This window comes from Olea europaea, chromosome 6, assembly GCF_002742605.1.
Source record: "Olea europaea var. sylvestris chromosome 6, O_europaea_v1, whole genome shotgun sequence".
In the NCBI taxonomy this organism is placed as follows: Eukaryota; Viridiplantae; Streptophyta; class Magnoliopsida; order Lamiales; family Oleaceae; genus Olea; species Olea europaea.
In genome coordinates, this window is record NC_036242.1 from 27,667,052 (window position 1) to 27,674,582 (window position 7,531).

The window sequence follows — 7,531 nt, forward strand, 5'->3', positions numbered from 1 at the left end:
CACACAAAAGCGAATTCGAAAATTGCAATTTGTCAATTAATTAATTTAACAATCGTTGGATAAATTAATTAATTGGTTTGGTTATTTATAGGCCTGAATTAATTAATTGGAATAATTAATTCACAGGCCGGATTTAATTAAATGGATTAATTAAATATTAGACCGGACCAGGCCAGGCCCATTTGGGATTATATAAATACATGGCTAGGGTTTTCAATCTATATGATTTTTTTCTCATAATTATTCTTGCTAGCACAAGAGAAGAAAACTCTGGTAGCTGCAATCTTGTGTAGATCATCGTTGGAGGTTGGACAATTGGACAGCTGTGGGTGGCGAATCAAGATTTCTGAAACGAAAAAAACAGTAAAGAAGTTTGCAGATCTGGAAAAGGTACAATCTTTTCACAATTTCTATCTAATCACAAAGATGAATCTTGGTGGGAATCGAAAATTGTTTTAATTTTCGCTGCGCATATTAAGTAAATTTCCTACAGTGGTATCAGAGCTTACTTTGTGTTTGTTAGAGATTGTTTTGAATTTTTGGGCGTAATCAAATGTTGATTTTGTTCGTTTCATTGTTTCTAGCAATTAATTCAATTTTCAAAATTAGTTTTGAATGGAATATTATTTTGGATTGGAATTAAAAAAAAAAAAAAAAGAGGCAGAATCTAAGCCGGCACCAACGCCGCCGCAGCGGCAGTGCCAGCGGTGCCAGCCGCTTGTGGCGTGGGCAGCGCTGGCTGCTTGTTGTAGCTGTGTGCGCAGCAGTGCCGCACGCTGCTGCTGTCGAACATGGCAGGAGTGCCTGTTTCCGGGCACTGCAAGGCCAAGAGAAGAAGAAGGAGCGTCGGCAGAGAAGGAAGAAATCTTAGGGTTTTTAGTTTGGTTTTGGGTGATATAAGACGGGTGCTTTAGTTGAAATTTTTGAAGTTTTGAGCCCTTATGTGTAATTTGAATTCGGGGTCAATGGGTAAATTTTAAATGGAGGGCTTCCATGTAATTTCAGAAATTGAAGGGACCTCTTTACGATTTTCAGTTGGATCAGAATGCAATTATGTAAAAGGGTTCAAATGTAATTTTCTAAAGAAGGGCATCTTTGCAATTTCGAGAATTAAAGGGCTCTGTTTGTAATTTTGAATTTGAATTTTAAAATGGTTTTAAAATTGTATTTTAATGGGTCTAACCTATAATTTTCATTTTGACCCAAATTAAAGTTTTATTCAAAATTGACAACTTTTTATATTTTCGTTAAAATATGATTTTAACTTAAATATTAAATTTGACCCTAAATTGAATTTTATTTTATTTAAGAGTTTCATCTTAAATTAAAATATTAATTCAATTTAAATTAGAGTTGGACTCTAATTTAATACTTAATTAAAACTTGATTTTAATTAATTATTCATCCGATTATATTTTTGAAATTAGAATTGGATTCCAATCTGACATTTAATTAAAAAAAATTTTTAATTAAATTGTGTTGCCCTAAAATTTTATTTAAGATTAGAGACTCTAATTGTTGAATTAAAATTTGATTTTAATTAAACATGTTCGCCCTAAGATATTGGAATTAGAGTTGGACTCTAATTTTGTTATTTAATTAAAATCTGATTTTAATTAAATTCAACCGCCTTAAATTTTGAAATTAGAGTTTGACTCTAATTTGATATTTAATTAAAATTTGATTTTAATTAAATTATCCCACCCTATAATTGTTGAATTAGAGTTGGACTCTAATTCGGTGTTTAATTAAAATTTGATTTCAATTAAAAATGCCCGCTAATTAAATAAATTGATTATGATTAATTTATTATTCCGATCCATAAGTCTAAAAGAGTTTAGACGATCTTAATTGCTAGAAGCTTGAAATATGTTTGCATATAATATTAGATATTATATGGGCATACATTTATGTGATGAATGTATTATTAGTGGACGATTTTGAACTGACCATATGGATGTGTCGAATGGTTAATTTTATTATTGTCGTTTTATAAGCCGCGAGCTCTTAATTGTTTTGGATCTGTGAACCCGTTATTGTTGTTATTATTATGAGCCTGCGAACTCTTAATCATTTTGGACCTGCGAGTCCGTTATTCTTATTACTGCTATGGGCCTACAAGTCCAATTTCATTTAGGCATGCGTGCCAACTAGTATAGGATATATGTTGCAACTAGACTAATTGAAGAAACAAGAAGAGGAGGAGACCAAGGAGATTATGCATTGATACTGTTCAATGCTATACCCCCTAGGAATTGACCAACTAGTCTTCCTTATGGCTCGGGAAGACGAGATAGTAAAAGTCCATAATCATCCGCACTATTATATTATGTTATAGATATTTATTTGCATGGTAGATGTATAATAAAATATATATTATTGTTACGATGAGATCTTTGAATGCAAAATCCCTCCATAAAATATTAAGTCACGTTTATAATCGCCTTCCATCATTATAGTGAAAACCCAGAGTCCAAAATCGTCTCAGTCTGTTGAGTACACTTAAGGCTGATCTATTAGGGATATGTTAGACACTATGAAATATTTGATATTTCAGAATGACGGGTTTGATCTATTTAGGAAAAAATATAAGAAAAATTTATATTTTTGTCAATTTTACTTGCACGTTTCTTAATCTATGTGAAAATAGATATATGTTTATCTTTGTGGGACGTAAGGAGTATGATTATATCTATTTTAATGAAGATTGTGTGGTTAAAAATGAATACTGTAGATAAAATAATGTGATAGAATGGTTGACAAACAAAAGTTAGATCTATTGTGGCTATCAATTTTTAATTTACGTTTTTAGTACCTAATTGTAAATGTTATGCCCTAGGTCCAATCAACCTTGGACATAAATACTTTTGATATATATAATTAATGTAATTTAATGGCAGATCTATTATTTAATTAATAGACAATTAAATAAATAATAGAGTCCGTAGGTTCAAATCTTCGTAATTTGTTAATCACAAGGAGTTGTGATTGTGAGATACAAATTATATATGATTGAATCTTAAATCGTCCATGGTCATAAGTAATAACGAGATAGGGATATCGTTATTACAGATAGATCATCACGTGTGTCATTTCTTACTTGTGAAGTAGCTGATCTCACAAGTTAAAGTGTGATGACACTTAAATGAACGCGTGGATGTTTTGTTATAGAACAAAACATTGGAGACCCACCAAGAGATTCCACACGGATAACTATTTGAGTGTCAGTGGTTAATCTCTATTGTTCCGTAGTGGAATTGGTCATTTGACTTGAGGTTGTCTTGGTACGTTATATGAGGACAGTCAAATTTTGACGGTGTTGGATGTTTCTCTGCAAAGGGCAGCTAATACGACATCGTTCAGGTACATCAAGAGTCGTATGAAAGTTGTGATTGACCAATAAAGGATTTGTCACTCTTAGATAGTAGGAGATTATGATATGCATTTCATTGAATTAAGGCGATGATGAAATCATTGACCAAGGTGTACTCATAAGTCGAAAAGGAGTTTTCAACTTATATTGACTTAATAGTGGAGTGAAAGATATGATCGATAATCGAGATTGACACACTTCCATATCCCGTAATTGATCGGATTATACTGACGAAGGGATTATAGTTTCACAGTAAACGAACGAGTTTGATTTTGTCATACCACATGACATTTTCCGTCACATATATTGCCCTAACACATTGCTAGATATCAATTTGGGACGGCAAGTATGAATTAATAATAAATTAAAAGGGTGTTTTAATTTATCAATTTTGATTAGATCAAAATAATATTTCATGTTGTTAGGCATCGTGATTAGGAACCTAATAGGTCGCACATAAAAGAGAATTGGAAGATTTCAATTTGTCAATTAATTAATTTAACAATCGTTGGATAAATTAATTAATTGGTTTGGTTATTTATAGGCCAAAATTAATTAATTGGATTAATTAATTCACGGACTGGATTTAATTAAATATTAGACCAGGCCAGGCCCGTATAGGCTTATATGAATACATGGCTAGGATTTTCAATTCATATGGTTTTTTTCTCATAATTATTCTTGCTAGCACGAGAAGAGAAAACCCTGGTAGTTGCAATCTTGTTCTTTGTGTGGATCACCGTTGGAGGCTGGACAATTGGACAGCTGTGGATGACGAATCAAGATTGCTGGAACGAAAAAAATAGTAAAGAAATTTGCAGATCTGAGAAGGTACAGTCTTTTCACAATTTCTATCTAATCACAAAGATGAATCCTGGTGGGATTCGAAAATTGTTTTAATTTTTGCTGCGCATGTTAAGTAGATTCCCTATACTAATTCCATGGCCAGGGCCGCATGCGATGTTCTCAATCGACAAGTTCGAGGTGCCGGGGCCTATAGAGACACAATAATCTCCGGTGCCAATCCGAGAGTTCATAATTGTGACTCCTATTGATTTCTCTACGTGAATTCCGTCAGTGTTTGGGCTGTTGCCTGGTGCAGAAACCTTTATTCCCACTAGCTTGGTATTGTGGCATCCATCAACAAGAATGTTGAACTTCTGGCTATTTATTGAAGACAATCCATTCATTATGATGTTGTTGGAATTGTAGAAGGCCAGTGTCTGACCAAGAAAGAATCGAAAAAGTACGTTAGAATGTACAACATGACATAAAGTAAAATCCACTTTCTTCTTTATTAACATACCGTTGCTCCGGTTGGACAACTCTTGCCGGAATTTTTGCAATCCCATAATTTAGTCCCTTGGCCATCTAGGGTTCCACCAATAATAGAAACTCTGGTCACACTTTCGAACTTGATCCAGTTACCAGAATTTCCAATAACATTAAAATCAGATGGAGCTACTAGTGTCCCATCAATTTCAATCGTTATAGCAGTGTTTTTGCATGACTTGCCGGCAAAAGTTGCAGCTCCAAGTAAGTATCTTCCCGGTGGCACGAAAATGGTGGCTGGCTGTGTAGAAGCAGATGCTGAGGTCCATGCACTCAAGAATGCCTTGCTACAATCAGTTTTCCATCAGATTTTGCTCCCAAACTTTGGAGATTGTAATTAGCATTGGCTGCAATTGATGAGTAGTGGAAGAAGGTCAAGAGGAAATATTGGAAAGCAAGAATAAAACTTAAAGCTCCAGCCATTTTTTTTTTTTTTGTATGTTTGTGTTATAGAGTGAGAGAGAGGGGATGAGGAGATGAAGCAGTTATAAGAGTTATTTATAGGCTATAAGTTGAGTGCAATTTAGATAATGATGTTCAATTTGGTCACTATCACACCGTGAAGAATAATTGTTTGGACAAATAAGAATTTCAAGTTATTTAATGCAATAAGAAAATATGTATAACCAGAAAGGAAATTTGTTTTTTGAGAACTAAATAGGCATAGAATAAAAAACATGTTAGTTAAATTGTGGCTGAAGAAACAAAATACAGGCGCATGGATGTTTGTTTGGACAAATAAGAAATTCAACTTATTAATTTATTGATCAAATCTAATCAAATGAAAAACTTTGACAATGGGGAAATAAATATGGCTTAGATTAAACACATGATAGAAAATTTGCGTCTGAAAAAATAATATATATAGTAAGATCAATATATATATATATATAATTTAACTAGGATAATTAAACAGGTGTTCATATCCCTATCACCTTTAACATTGATTAAAAATAACTTCACGAAATAAATAAATAAATGAACTAGAAATTTTTAATAGTTAGATTTTAAAATCACATTCAATCTTTTTTTTTTTTTTCATCAAATAGAAGTTAGGAATAATAAATTGAGTATTAAAGTATAGTCCTCGTGAAGATGATAATCCGGACTCAAACGGTCCACTTTACTACTTGTTACGATCTATCCACTTGCGGGACAAAATCGACAAGAAGTTTTTGGCGCCGCTGCTGGGGAACTATTATTTTTTATCTTAATTAATTTTTATTTTTAACTCTTATTTGATATGTTTATTTTCTTTTATTTACAGAAAAGGTGTTCATTGTATGCTCCGTGTCCAAGACGATAATCTTGAATCGTTTGATTTGGAAATAGAACGTACATTCAGACGAAGACGCAGGGAACACAAACAAAAACAGTAACATCAAATGACTGACAATCTAAACAACCCTATCCTTATATAGCCAATTGGACAAATGGCCGTGAGAGATTAACAGCAAGAGCAAAGGGAAGTAAATGAAGGAGACTTGTCAGTTTCTATGTTTTTTACGCCTATAGCAGCACCCTCACGGTCCAGCATAGTATATCCAAATTTTGGGCTAAACAACTTTCAGATACGAGCTGATTGGATTAATTTGATGAGTAACACTCTGCAATTCAATGGGCTACCTCATGAGAATCCAAACACACATCTCCAAATTTTTCAGGAATTGCTAGAATTGTCATACTCCTCGGGTTAATGAGGATGCTATCAAGTTGCGATTATTCCCATATAAACTAAGAGATGCAGCGTTGGAATAGCTGGATGCTAAACCTAATGAAAGTATTACCACATGGGAGGAACTGACCACGAAATTTTGCAATAAGTTCTTTCCACCAGCTAAAGTAGCAAAAAATCAGACTGAAAATTAAAACATTTCAACAGAAAGATGGGAAGGGCTATCACGAGGCATGGAACAGATTTAAGAAGTTGATGAGTAAGTGTCCAAATCATGGGATCACTATTGGAAATCAAATGCAGTATTTCTACATGGAACTTTCACCACAGTCCAAATCTCAAGTGGATTCCTCTACAGACAGATCAATCATAGGAAAATCAATGCAACAATGTATGGATCTATTTGAGTTTATTGCTACTACTCATTCCATATTTCCATCAGAAAAAATGTTGCCTCCAAAAGCAGCGGAAATATATGAATTAGACAATACAGCACTACCAATGCCCAAATAGCAGCATTGACAATACAAGTAGAGTTATTAGTGAAATCACAAATAAAAAGATCACATGCAGTGATGGCCAGTCCATCACGCGAAAAACTGCAAGGCTAATCATCTGACAGAAACTGCACATCTATGGGATTTCTGAAGGAACAAGTCAACTTCATTCAATAAGGCTCTCGAAATTTTAACCCCTTTTCACAAACTATAACCCAAGATGGAGGCAATATCCAAACTTTAGATGGTCGACTAATCAGCAAGGGAACAGTCCGAACAATGTCCAACAGGAGAAAAAACCAAGTTTGGGAGAGATATTCAACCAATACATGCAGAAGACAGACAAGGTGTTCCAGCAGATTGACACTAATTTTCAGAATCAACAAGCATCAATTAAGAAATTGGAGACATAAATTAGTCATATAGCGCAACAACCTGCAGAACACCCACAAGGGACGTTGCTAGGCAATACAATGATAAACCCTAAAGAACAAGTGATGGCAATAAAAGTAGTGGAGGACGATCCACCTAGGGCCCCCGTGAAAGTTAAAGCATATGTACCCCCACTTCCATTTCTCCAAATACTTCGAAAGAAGTCAATAGAGCAAAATAATCATGTCATAACTACAAAGAGTGAGGTACAATCACCATAGA

The 7,531-nt window shown here is 33.9% G+C and overlaps 1 pseudogene; it reads right to left on the minus strand.

Annotated features, from left to right (window-relative positions):
* Positions 1–667: 667 nt before the first annotated feature.
* Positions 668–5,164, minus strand: LOC111395348 (annotated as a pseudogene).
* Positions 5,165–7,531: the final 2,367 nt, after the last annotated feature.